The sequence below is a fragment of the Heliangelus exortis genome, chromosome 1, assembly GCF_036169615.1.
Source record: "Heliangelus exortis chromosome 1, bHelExo1.hap1, whole genome shotgun sequence".
Taxonomy (NCBI): domain Eukaryota; kingdom Metazoa; phylum Chordata; class Aves; order Apodiformes; family Trochilidae; genus Heliangelus; species Heliangelus exortis.
The window spans coordinates 89,183,422-89,197,542 of NC_092422.1; the positions used below are offsets into that span (position 1 = coordinate 89,183,422).

The 14,121-nt window shown below is 43.2% G+C and overlaps 1 protein-coding gene across 4 annotated transcripts in view; it reads left to right on the forward strand.

Moving 5' to 3' along the window:
* Window positions 1–496: 496 nt before the first annotated feature.
* The window catches only part of ERG (ETS transcription factor ERG), a 148,160-nt gene continuing 134,535 nt past the window's right edge, over window positions 497–14,121 (forward strand). Inside the window, exon 1 of one of the 4 annotated variants that reach the window (XM_071753036.1) lies at window positions 497–792. The gene's annotated coding sequence lies outside the window, so the exon portion shown is untranslated. The remainder of the gene's footprint in view (window positions 793–14,121) is intronic. The other 3 variants (XM_071753064.1, XM_071753028.1, XM_071753003.1) reach the window with 3 other exon arrangements.

A 14,121-nucleotide genomic window follows, 5' to 3' on the forward strand; every position in this document is an offset into this window, starting at 1 on the left:
CCCCGCCTGTGCCAGGTGAGTGCCGCCGCCAAGCTCGGGATGCACCCCCCTCTATTCCCCCGCACCGTCGGACGATGGGGCACTCAGCCCCGTTCCCGCCGGACCAGGTTCCCCTGTTCTTCCCATGTCCTTTTATTTCCCTGAACCTCGCTATTTATCTCTCTGCCCGGCGAAGCCCCGCTGCCACCTGGTTAGAGGCCAGGCTTTGGCTTCACGTCGGGTCCTCGCAACAACCGCACGTTTGTTCTGCCCCTTAAAACACGCTCTTGTTCCCCGCGCCGGGAGGAGAGCAGACCCGCCGAGCCCCCGGTAGCCCCGGGTCCTCCACCCCCCGCCCAGGTCCCGCTCACCTCCAGTTCCGCTCGGCCCCTCCCGCCCCCCTCCCCCGTAGCGGAGCGGGGGCGCCCGGGGGAGGGCTCCGGGAGCAGGGGGGCGGGGGGTCCCGTGCGTCCTGGGGGGTGCCGGTGCCCGGCGGGCGGCTCGGGGCCGCCCCGACGGCGGCGGGGGAGCCGGGAAGAGCCGAGGAGCAGCGGCTGCCCCGCTCGGCGATTGGCGAGAGGCAGAGGCGCAGTGAGCCCGGGGCCAGCGCGATGGGCTGAGCCCGTCCCGACTGAAGTGACTCACTGCAGCCGGCAACGCCGCCGTCCCCTCGCCCGCTCCCTCATTCCCTCCCTCGCTCCCCCCGCCGGCGGCCGCTGCCTTCCCCCGGCGGCGCCCTCCGCGCCCCGGCCCCTCCGTCCCGTGCCCCCCGCCCCGGCACCCCGGACTCGCCCCTTTCCCTGGCCTCGCCCGGTAAGTCCTTTCCCTCCGGGGCTGCGATGGGGCGGGGGGGTTGGGGAGGGAAGCGGAGCGCCCGGCCCGGCGAGGGGGCGGCGTGGCCGTCGGGGCCGGGAGCGGCGGGAAGAGCGGGACGAGGGGCGGCGGGGCGAGGGGCGGCTGACCCCTCTGCGGGACACGTCGGAGGCTGGAGGTGGGCAGCCCAGTGGGCTCGGCCGGGGCGCGGGCGGCAACTGGAGCCGCATCTGCCCCGGGAGGGAGTTGCGCAAACCCTTCCCTACTGTCCTTCGTTTCAAAGCATTAACGCTGTTTGGTAGCAGACTGGCTGCTGTCTTGGCCGGCATCAGCCTCTAAAATTATATCATCTCCTCATCCTTTTGGTTGTTTTTTGATTGTTTGTTTGCTGTTGTTGTTTTTCTTTTTTTTTTTTTAATTCTCTCTCTTTTTTTTTTTTTTTCCTTTTTTTTTTTTTCTTTTTTTTTTTTCTTTTTTTTTTCTTTTCCCTGGTTTGTAATAGCAGCGTTGGTTGGTGTCTTTGTAATTCTTTCAGCAATTCATCATTCAGTTAACTAATACTTCTCTTGCTTTTTCAAAAGCTGCCTTGCATGTAGGAAAACCTTTAATTACCTGAGTTGGTCTGAGGAGGGTCAGAGTTGCTTACGGTACGATATGCAGAGATCTATTTTGGTGACCAGATGACTTTGCTGTAGAGTTTGGAGTGTATGTAATCATATTTACAAAAGCTGAAGTTGGAAGTTCTGGCTAACATAAACTTCCATTCATTTCTGCCTCTGCTAAGAAACCTCAGGACATGTAAACTTCTTCTTTCTTTAATGATGTTTTTATTTGTATTCGAAGTGTCATTCTCTGAATTAACACTGTGCTTCAGTTCTGAAGTTGTAGTTTGGAAATTGCCTTCTACCCATGTAATTTTGAGTCCATTAGGAAAACCAGGATAGGTCTATGAACTGCACATGGAGAAATGTCACATTCCTTTGGTTTAACCCTTTAACCACTTCCCTGGTTATACTGCAACAAGTAGACAAAGACAGCTTCTCACAAGGGTATGAAACGTAAACTTTTGTCAGGCTTTGTATATCAGGTAGGCAATTTGAAGCACACCTGACCTGACAGGAAAATCAGGGAAGGCAAATACATTGTTTGACAATTTCCTAATTGAAAAGAAATAAGTAAAGGCAAGAATAAACTAGACCATGCTTTGTATGTGACAAATAAATTTTTGTATTAGTTATCCTATCTATTTCTTAAAGGACATTTATAACAAACAAAGACATAGTATATTGGAATAGTCATGTCAGTTCTAATTTTCTCTTTCATACACATGTGTAGACAAACAATCACAAACTTTCCACATAGTTTTTAAAAAATTTTGTGAGAAAAAATCGCTGCCTCCAAAAGCATTTCGGGGTTTAGAGCTTTGAACAGCATCTGTCCCCACCTCCCACAATTTAGTCCCAAAGTTAAACAAATCATATAGTACCGGATAGAGTTACATGTTACAGGAATTTTATAAATGATCTGTCAGTATAAGTCCTGGGTGTGATTAGTTGGACTTTTTGCTCCTAAGGTGTTACTACATTTGGATTGTAATTTGTGCAGCATTTGGTTCTTCAAGATACGTTCTAATAGATGCGTGTTAGGCGTGTTTCTTTTTTTTTTTTTTTTTTTTTTTTTTTTTTTTTTTTTTTTTTTTTTCCCAATGGTTTATAATCAGTACCAACTGATGTGGCTTTTCTCTTCTTCTTCTAACCAAGTTTGAGCTGTTTTGTCAGGCGAAGACATCTGGGTGTATGAGTCCATTGTGGAGTTTCAGTGATACAAACCATGAACTTTAAATACAGAATGCTACCAACATGGAAGTAGCATCTCTTACTTCAGGTACAATTGTTTGTATCTTAATAGGTTAGACCTTTTCTACGTGAAATACCAGGTTGGATCACGCAGTTGTTAGCGTTCAAATGATGATTCTGCTTAAGACCAGTGCCTTCACCTTTGCAATGTTGACATTTCTTTGCTACCTGCTCTTCCCTGGGCAGTTTATTTTCTGTGTGCATATGGAGTTGTGTAAACAAATAGAAAACCCTGGGATGACTGTTGTAATCCAGTTGGTTTGAATAACGCCACATGAGCAAAATACCTGACTACTAATGAGGCAAACCCTTTCCTATCGTGCTTTCTCCAGAGCACCAGCACTTTGCCATCAAAATGTGGGGCTTGTGGCACTGGTTCTCCCACAGCAGAGCACTTGAGTTTGATCACTTTATTGAGGGTCCCGTATACAACAGTTTCTCCTCTTAGTTATATGCACTCCAGTGACTGTCAAAAAACCCGTGAAAAGCATTTGCACTGCTAATAGTACCTGATAGCCCTGAAACCTTACATGCTACGTTTCCTTCCTTTCCTTGCCTCTGCATTACTAAATGCTCTAGGAGTTATTAGTGGGTAACAACAATATAGTTCAAAATGTTTGAAATGAAATGAACCCTTTCCCTTGAAACATCTATTGAGCTGAGTTTTTTTCACTATCAGGCAGCTTGTCATTTTCTTTTACAAGAATATTTTAATTTTTTTTTTTTAATTTTTTTTTGCCCTGAAGGGCAAACCATACTTCTTTTAGTCATGCAAGGAGCTCTGTGGAAATCTGTGCCCTGAACTCGAGGTGGAAGTTGCTGGCAGGGGGTATGGTAAGAAAGGGTCCTTTGGGCCTGATCCATATCATCTAAGGTCAGAGGTGCAGGCTTAGCTTTGAGTGCCTAATGCTCTCCACTGGTTTCCTGCTGTACAGCTGGGAAGGTAGGCCAGGGATTAGTTTATGCTTTGTACATCAGCTTTCCTATACTGTTGATTTAAAATGCTTTTGTTAAAAATAAATAAATAAATAAATAAATGTTCATTTTGGTTAGATATTTTCAGCCTGAATTATAATGATGCATGTCTTGGGTTGAGAGAATTACCTTTTGTGCAATAACACCACACTGTTTTCATTATACCCACAACTGGCCACTTTCACAGCCACTAGAATATTTTTTATTTCCCCATGTGGCTGTAGCCATGCACTTTTTGCCAGATGGGTTTCCCAGTAAAGTTGAGCATCCTTTTGTCTTTTGCATGGGTTGAAGGTCTGAGTCCAAAGCATTTGTATTACTTTGTCATTTTGGAAGGTGATAAAATGAGTGGAGAAAATCTAATACATTTCCTTCACAGCGTAGTTAACTAGTGTAGGTAGAAAATTGGCAGTCTAAAATTACTTTGCTAAATTTAAATGTAAGTAAAAAGTAGGCAATAGAAAAAAATTAAAGGGTATATCTAAATATGGAGTTGTGGACCTATCTGTTATATTTAAACTGCATTTTAACCTCTTCTATTTATATTTAGTGGTATGTGTATAGTCTGGAGAGCTTGATTGAATTCAAGAAATGGTAACTTCACAATAAAAACCAAAAAGTTAATTCTACTTTGAGCATAGTGCACATCCTTCATAAAGGTTGTATATATCACAATTAAAATGTATGCATCAAGACATTTTTTATATTGAGAGTGAAAATTACATTTGATCTACAGTGAGTGTGAATGGGTTTGCAGAAAATCCCGCTTCATGCACTGCTGTTGAAGATGTTTCTCCTAGTGTGACTTCCATGGCACTTTTTCTTGCATGGAATGTGGGACTGCACTGCACGATTTTTTCCTTGATTTACCTTTTCTATTGCCCATTCTGAAATGCTGTTTTTTAATTTAGAAAGCTATCACAGGAAGTGCATTGTTCTTGCATGCTGCTTGCATCAGATGAAATTCCTCCTTGGCACAACTTCATTCCAATGAGAAAGACTTATTCCAGGAACCAAATACATAGTTATTTTTGTCTGATAATGCACTGTATAAATATTAATTGCCTGCCCAAAGAGAAAAAAAATAAACATGTGTTTTCATTTTAGTTGGAGATACAATGATCTTTGATAGAGGATGCTTTAAAACTAAGGGCCTTGACTTGTAGCCACACAAGCTTTGCAGCTGGGCTGCGGTGAGCACTCAAGCCTGGGAGATCATCGTTGTGCTTGAGTGGCTGGGGGCATGGTTTTGAATTGAGGTCTTCTGTTTTGATTCATCTTAATAGAGACACTAATGGTTATGGTATCCAGGTGCTTATTAAAGTGTCTTGACTGTAGCATTACTGTCAGCTTTCTCACTGCCATGTTTGTCCTGGTCCTTTTAGCAGAGAGGTGCTTACACACTCTAATATTGGTAGGATATTACAAAGCTGCTGCCCCTTTTAGATGCTCCTGCAAACGAGTGTCAGCTTCCATTGTGTTCTAGATCTTCTGAATTTGTCAGGTGGTCTGTGGCTTTGAACTGCACACACCTAATACGCTGCTGATTTGAAAAAGAAAGGTTGGCTTGTAGGAGCTGATGAGCACTGGCAGGCTCTGGGAGCTGCACCAGGCAAGTTAAACAAATACAAGCTCAAATGTGGTTTCAATCAGCTATGTTTAGGCACCCAAGTTTCCAAGTTTCTCCAAGAGGTCAGTAATGAAACAGGTATGTTTTCTTCTCACCTCACAAAGGAACAGCAACAGGAGAAAAATCTTGATGGAGCTTACACCTGAGCGAATAGGCAGCCGCTGTGGGAGAGTGATTCAGGCAAAATGGGGTGGCATAGAGGAGTTTAGCAATTTAGCAATATTATTAGCAATAGCAATTTAGCTATTGCTGCTAAATACAGGAGTGTTGCCCATGACCAGCACACAACTCTGCTCACAGTGAGAAGAGGAAAGAGGAGGTCACAGCCATGAGTGCAACGCCTGGGCTGCCAGCTGGAATCAGGTGGGGTGCAGAGGCTGAGCTGATGAAGGCTCTGGAGGTGCCTGTGGGTCAGGAATAGGTTCCCTTCACTGCTAGTCTCCCCTCATCCCAAATATGTTGCCTGCTGAAGCAGCATCTTTTCTGTCTGCTTTCTACTGTCTGCTATAAGTGGTTGGTGAGTGTGGATTGGTTTGGGGTTTTTTTGCTATTACTACATTGTTAGTTAAGGTGCATTGATTTGTGAACTATTCGGGTCCTTTTAATTTTCTTGGTGCTGGGAGCAGTGGTTCAGGAGTAGCAGCTTGCTGCCCTGTAAACTACTTACCACCAAATGTTTTGCAAAATCTGATTGATTTCTTCTAATTTGTAAGTCATGTAGGCTTACCAGTTTGAGCTTTTCATAATACCCTCTGGCTTTACATTGAGTTTATTGCTTTATTTTTAGCTTATTAAGTATGGATGTACGCAGTGTGTTTGACCTGATTTGGCTGAAGCAGGCTCTTTCAAGAAGTCTAATATTTTTTGATATTCAGAAGTTAGTGTATAATTTGTTTTGGTGCAATTAAATGTATGTGAAAATCCTCTGGATTTAGCGAATTGCACAATGTGTATTTTTTGTAAATGACTCATTAAATGGGAACAAAAAATGAAATATAGAAATCAAAAACTAAAAAATTTGAATTTCTATTGTGGCTTATATTTTATAAAAAAGACCTTTATAGAGAAAGAAGTCGTATGCAGAAAGCAAGTCTTCTAAGCAAAATTCCATTTTCTAAGGAGGCTTTTTCAGTTCTGAATAAACCCTGCAATAAATGTAAACCGGGTATTTAAAAATTCTGTTTATAAAGTGGACTGTTTTCCATAGAATTCACAAATTATACACAAAGGATTTATAGTAAACTAGTAAAGTTACCTTAATATATTGCAATACAACATGCACTGAGATTAAACTGCAAAATCTGCTTGAGAAAGCTGGTTGCAGGACTCTTACAAAGCAGATATGGTAGAAGTTCTGTGTAATTTAGCTGAAGAACTTGTTACAGTGATTCTTGTGATTATAGTTGGCTGTTCAAAGGCTTTTGGAGGACTGATTTTTTTTTTTCTTTATATAGGTTTGTAGCTGTCACATTGGAAACAGTTTTGAAAAAAGGAAAAGTGAAATTAAGGTCTAGTTTGGCCCTGGTGGCTATCTGGTGCTTTTCCCAAATTTCATTAGATTTGCCCAGAATGTGAAGATAAGCCATTGCTCTTCATTCTTTCCTGCATTTATAAATTCTTTGGTGTTTTAATGTATTTATAGCAAACAGACTGTAACTTGCTCTGTATCTTTGGCAATCAAGAAAAGCCAAAACCTCTGTCACCAATATGTATATCAACATCCTGAAACCACAAAGAGCACTTTTTGCTGGGACAACCAAGACTTCATTTCAGCAATGCAATTCATCACCCTCTTGAGCTGAAGAGAATAGAGAAATAAGAACCTGACATCTTGGTTCTTCTATGCAGAGAAGTTGGTTCCGCGATGAGACTGAAAAATGGTTTTCAGGAGGGTAGGATTCACCTCACCTAGCTGTAACCATCTAAAAATCAAGCATCTGCTCACAGTAATTGTCAAAGTTCCCTCCCTAGCCAGAGGACATGCTAGACTTGCCAGTCTGAGATGATTATGTTAGCTTGGAAAAGTCACTGAAGATCACAGACTCATCGACTCATAGAACGGTTTGGGTTCTTAAAGATCTTAAAGAAGGGATCTTAAAGATCATCCAGTTCCAACTCCCCTACACAGGCAGGGAAAGATGCAGCCTCTGTCCATCAACTTGAGTAGAAATTGGGGTTGCAGGACCAGGCATCCTTTCTTTCAAATGGCTTCACTGAACTTTGCATCCAGGGATCCATCCATGCCCCAGGAGCTGATCTTAGGGAGACTGAAAGCAAAAAGTGAGGTGAACAGCAGGGAGACAGATGGATGTTTTATAGTCTGACTGGGAATGAATCTTATTGTTTATTATTTTCAGTTAAAGTTCACCCTGTACATAATAGTTTCATTTGTACTATTAAACTACAGTTTAACTGTCCATTTTTATAACCAACAACAGAGGTGTTAGAAAGAGCAATAGAAAACCCCTTTATGCTTTCTGCATTGCTGTTTTAACTTAATTGAAAAAATTGAAAAAGGAAAACATTAACCATCTTTTTTTTTTTTTTTTTTTTTTTTTTTTTTTAATCATTAGGATAGGAATGGTTTAATACTGCTTTCTTTCTATGAAGATTCTGTTCTGCTCATGAAGAAACCAGTAATACCCATACCATTTTTTATTTTTAATGGTTCAATATCTCATCCAGGGCAAAAGGGTTTTTTACCAGCCATCTAGATGGTACTCTTGAGGCCTGTACCATGCTTAAATCTCTCAAGGCATGATTATGGACAGCCTGCTTTGGAGAGGCTGTAAGCTCTGTGCCTGTTCCTGGGCAGAGGAACAGTTTTTGTTTGGCTCCCTGCGATGGAGCGCAGCTTAGCTCTGACTCTGCATTCAGCCTTGCAAAGCAGCTCTGCAAGATCTAGCAGGATGGAGGGGGGAGCTTTGTGTTTGCTCCGTGCTGGTGATTTCCATGACAGTTTGCAGGAAAGGGAGTTGTAACTAACTGAGCCTGGGGAGCTCAGGCTGTGGTTACTCTGAGGGGCAGTAACATGGGAGCAGGGGTCTGGTTTGTGGAAGGGCACAAGAGCCAGCGTGAGGGAAAGATGAATTATCTTCTCCACCTCTTCTCCCTCCGATTTTGCCACCAACCTCTGTGATGTGCCATGCCTGGCAGAGGGCAAGGGAACTGGTGGGCAGTGGTGCTGCCCCCTCAGCCACCCCCAGGGGCACATCCGAGCCTTGCTTCTGCACCTTGTGCTTGGTTAATGAGTCCCGATGGGGTTTGGTCCAGAACTGGATTTATATAACTCCCTCTTTGCCGTGTTGGTTCCACAGGACTAAAGAGGAGTGAGAAGTAGTAAAAATCTATTTTGGTCACTAAAGTAAGCAGACATGACTCAGAATACTCACTGGGAACAGATCTGCTGGATGAAAAGGTGCCATTTTTACATAGTCACTTTTCTGACCATGCCCTTTAAACCCTTACAAAAATAGAATACTTTCTCTGGCACTTCTCTTGGAAAGCAGAAATGAGAGAGAGAGCAGGGATGTTTGCTGCACTTCAGCCCTTGCTTCAAAACCGGACAAATTGTGTGTGAGTTTTGTAAGGCATATGAAACATATTTCTAACACCAGGAAAAATAAGAAAAAAGGCATTTGAATTTTGTGGGGAGAAGATTTGGGCTTGGATAGTTTTACCATTTGTTGTGGAAAAGTGTGATTCCTAGTTCCTGCCTGTTAATGGATGGATGAATTCTGGCTAGCTCTCTGTGCTGGTTTCTGGCATCCTTGTGTCCCTGCAGAAGCACAGTTCAGATCAGCAGAGTTTATTGAAGCCCAGTTAGGCTCCTTTTGACCGCCGATTCTGGGTTCCTCTTGGACTGTGAGTGGTCTAAGCTAAAAATGAGCCTGAAACCACACTGACGTAAGCTGTGAGTGTTTGTGGACCTGTGAGGAAACAAATCATTGCTGGCAATGAAGAGTCCCCAAATAGTAATACTGATTGTCACATGAGACATGAGGACCTCTGTGCTGGAGGTCTGAGCACCCTCCTGGTGATGCTGGTGGAGCTGATTTCTGCTCCCACTGCAGACCTGCCCAAGCCAGATCCCCATCCGTAGTGACTCTCATCTGTATTTCATGGAAAGGATTAGCAAGGCAAATCATTTTACAGAAAGTGATTTGCTGCTATGTAGGTGACACTGAATTTTTGAACCCTCATCATTTTTATTTTTAATGGCTTGGTAGGAAGCTAGAGCCTGACTGGTGAATAGAAACCGAAAACCAGTGGTGTGCTCCACTACGTGTGCTTTATGGGTGTTTGTCAGTCCTGTTGTTCTCCTTTGGACCATTGCTCCCTAAAAGCAAAACAAGAACCCTTTTAAATATATTTACCACTTTCAGTTGGTTTTACATGGAAAAAACCACCAACCCATAAATTCCTCTTCTTCCTCCATTCCAGAATAACCTATGAAAGAGTTTGAGAATTCTGAGTTTCTGTTCAGAACATAAAATCTTGACCTCGATGAAGTGGCTGAAGCTTCTCAGCTGGCTGCTGATACAGCTATGCTTTTCTTCCTCTTGTATTCACTGAGCCTGGAAAGCCATGGAAGTATTTTCATTGCTGTCATTTCCTGAAGTCTTAATTCTTCACAGTTACTACAGTATTTAAAGGCAGTGTCTTCTTAGCACAGGAAACAGGGACTGCTTTTCCTCTTGATAAAATTTCCCTTGTAGGAAATGGGAGAATTTCCACTTTCCCTGTGTGGGCTCATCTGTTATAGAGGATGAGACATGAGTTGTACACCTGCAGGTCTTATGACTTCCTCTTGCTCCATTGCTGCTCTCATCCCAGTCCCCTGGCAGCAAGGAATCAGTGAAGATTTGTCATCAAGGTCCCCTGGTTTAATTCCTCACAGGGCCCAGTGACTTCCTATTGGAGGTGAATCATAATTTTTCTGCTTCAAATTTGAAAGGCATTTTGGATATTTACAGCCAAAGCACTTCACATTTTACATTGCAGCTCCTTGTCTTATAGTAAGGTGTAGACACTGTAAACAGGTGATTGCAACAATCAAAAAAAGGGAGGAAAAGCCTGGCAGGCTTGTGGGACATACAAGATTATCACTAACCTGGCTGTGAAGAAAGACTTTCCTTACCAGCCCTGATCACATTGTCTAGCAGGGAACCAAGACAACCATGGGGAAACTTGGAACTCCAGCTTTTAATTGAGATGGTTTAGAAGTTTGCTGGTTTTAGAAAGCCCAGGTGCCTCCTCTTACTAGCACTGAAACAGTTCAAAATAGAAATTCACACAAGGACAAGAAAGCATGGTGATACACAGCATGTAATGAAGCATCTTCATTGACCTGCTGGTATGGAGGTGGCACCTGGGTGCTGAGGGTCCTGCTGCTCTGAGCACAGCTTGTGCTGGAGGGCTACAGCTGGTGGCACATATGCCAGTTTTTCCTAGCTGCCATGAATCTACAGCTTTTACAATCATATTCCCCATTTTTGGTTTTTTTTTGTGTGTGTGTATGTGCGTGTCTGGTGGTTGTTTGCCAGGGGCAGAGGGAATGAATGAGGAACTTAGCTTTTAGGTAAACAAAATGCTACTGTTGTTGTGCTATAATTACAAGCATTTTAAATTAGGTATTGACAGCAGTTGAGAGCCAGTTCTTGACTATGCCTGCTGGCAGGCAATGAGATGTCTACCAGCTCCTAAGGGGAGCCTTATTTCAGGCTGTGAAAATAACTCATTAACCAGTTAGTCTATGGCAGTTTTGCTCCACATATGGTTGTCGGGCTGCTGGTGGTCTGGAAGACATTAGAAAGTGGTTCTGTGCAAGAAAGGCAGAAATAACCCCAAAAAGAAAAATTCACATTCCCACACTGCTGTCAGGTATGTGCCCGTGTCATCAAGTCACCCTAGCCTGAAAGCTGTGTCATAATATAATTGCCTTAGCCCCCCGGGATGAGCCTAGATGGATGGGTTTTGAATAACCGCCCATAAGAGGAACCTGTGCTTGATCACATCAATGTGAAACAAGTCTTCCTCCCTTAAGGGGGGTGCCTCTTCTTCCTGTGTTCTTGAAGCATGGGATGGGCTAAGGGATGCTGCTTGTACGTCCCTGTTGCTAATGGTAATGAGTGCTACGGGGAAGCGGAGGACGGTGAGCCCATTTCCTTCACAGTGGGAGGAAAGCAGCAATTCAGGAGACCATTAAACATTAGAAATACCTCTGCGAGGTCCCTGCAAAGATACACTCCATTTAGATTTAAGTCCCGTAGCGCCAATTACCTTGGAAGAACAGAAGAACTTAAACAAAAGCTGAGTTAGGTATGCTGCCCACCAATGGATTTCAGTAAAAATGGATGCAGTGAGAAAACACTTGTGTATTATGAAAGTGAGAACATTTAGAGTAGGTCTGTGCAATACCCAGCTTTTACTGTTCCCCCAGGATCAGCGTGCACAGGAAATATCTGTGGCATGCTTGCTTTTCCTGGAGATGACAGCAACCCTTTGGCAGCTGCTTTGTAATATGTGCTCAATACTTTTCAAAATGTTGGGCTGTTGTTTTATGAATGTGCTTTGATTTGCTGGTGCCAGAGCCTTTATGCTTGGCTTCCTACCCTTCCTAAACTCACCCATCTCTTTTCTGACCTTGGACACTTCTCCTCTGGTGCTATTTGGTAGCTGTGGTGGTGCATCTGTTTTTCTCAGTGCTAGCACTGGGATGAGGCTAGAGGAGAAAGGGAAGCAAACAGAAGCCCCCAGTGATTCTTGTGTGAAAATAACCTCCATGGCCCATGTTGGTCTAGATCTGGGTGGTTCTGGACTCCTGGAGATGAAGACATGACTTAACACCATGTTGTAGCTGGAGGGTTAGGGCAAATTAAATTGGAATACTTTGTGTCCATTTATGTTTTCTAAGAGAGGGTTGAGTAATTCGCATATTACTATAAAGCAGAGCTTGATACTAGCACTGGGGTTAAAGTCTGCCTTTGCTTCAGCTGCTAGACCGCATTTTTAATTGAACATTTACCTATTTACAATAGGACCTGAGTACTGGAGTCCACTGGACTTTTAGACAAGAGACTTTGAAAATGAGTCAGTACTAAGGCACTGGAGCAACAAGTCCCTAAAAGTGTTTACTGATGCAAATTGCTGCCTGGCCTTGAAACCACCTCTTCCATTTAACAGAGTAAAAGAAATTTCTTAAGAGAATACGCAATAAAAAGTCTGAAGTCTAATAACTGAACATGCAAGCTTGAAAGTTTTTAAAATCCTTCTTGCTTAAATAAGAATCATTAACATTTTAACTGATAATGAGAAAAACGCTCATGCCATTAGTGGTTTACCACTTTGGTTCCAAAAGGATAAAAACAACTTCATAAAAGAGACCACAGACTGTCCATTTTCAGCCTCAGTGTAGGGAGAGCGCTTCAGAAAATACGAAACCCATCATTTAAAATAAGAATTTAGTATTTGTGTTTCGGAAGCAGAGTTGAAATGCTCTTTGAACACATGGGAGCACAGGGATGAGGGGCTTGGTGCTGCTGCAGAGGGGAGGCAGTGCAGCTGCCTCTGGGGCAGCCCCTGCTCCGGGTGTCCTTTCCTTGGCACTGCTGTGGGACACTGGCTCGTCCTCTGACTAGGAGCAGTGTGGGGCCAGTGGCCTTCCAGCCTGCCTTCAGGGTTCCCACATAGTTGGACAAGTGCTTCTGTCTCACCTTCCTACCAAAATGGTGCAGGGCTCGGCAGGTACGTGAGGGCAGGCAGGGATCATTTCTGCATCAGCCCCAGTGTTACCTGCTGCAAGAGTAGTTAGGATTTTAAAAATAGTTAAATTTCAGTCATGGCTCAGCATGCTGGTTGGGGAAATAAAAGGCACTGAGCCTGGAAGGCGATTGATGTCTCAGGGCATCACTGGAAATTGGTAGCTGAGGAGCAGTATCAGGGGTGGTTGTATGACCTCATTTAATTTGCCCAACTGGGCCAGCTGCTCTTTTGTTTGAAGATGGCCCCTTACTCTTCTCCTGGGTCCTTGTAACTCCCAGGCAAACGAGGCTGGACCCTATCTCCTGCTCAGGTTAGTGGAAAAACTTGAGTTCTACAGTTGACCTCAGGCAGGATTGACTCAAACCTGTGAGAAGAGCTGATATTTTTTCTCCAGAAAGCAAAGTTCTGGATTCAGCATCTTGTATTCTAGCCTTGTCTTTAGTAAGGGAAGATGAAGGCTGAGGTGTTCTCTCAGACTAACTCTGATTCTGAATACAACTACACAGGGGCTTACTGATGCTTCATGCAGCCTTATTACATTAACTACTGTGTTTGCCCTTATGTAAAAATGGAGTTTCCTCAGCTCCCCCTATGAAAAATTTGACTGTTATGCCTTACTCAAAATGAAAACCAATCAAAGAAGGAACACAGCTGGGTGAATGACAAGAGAAACAGAGCGATGCCAGGGTGAATTTTTATGGAAATGCTTTCTGAATAGTATTTCCATGAAAAGGCAACTTACTCGCAGATGTAAGCTGTGTTTGCATGAACGAGAGTGTGATGCACCACACCCTGAATCTGTCAAGGTCTATCAACTTTTCACTAATTTTAAATTTAGGCAATAGAGAGGCTGTATTTAAGTCACAAAGGTTTTCTTCTTTACTTCAGTGTAAACATGTTATCCCCAAAGGTAGAAAACATAAGCCAGGGGAAAAAAATAAAAGTTAATGGAAAAACCATTTCAAATGTAAAGTAAACTTCATATATAATTTGAAATGTAATTTAAATTAATCTATCAGAAAGAAAATTTTCAGTATCAAGGAAAAAGATACCATCTTTACCTTTCAAGAGCATCCCAGTTATAACAATGGCTTGTAAGTCTAC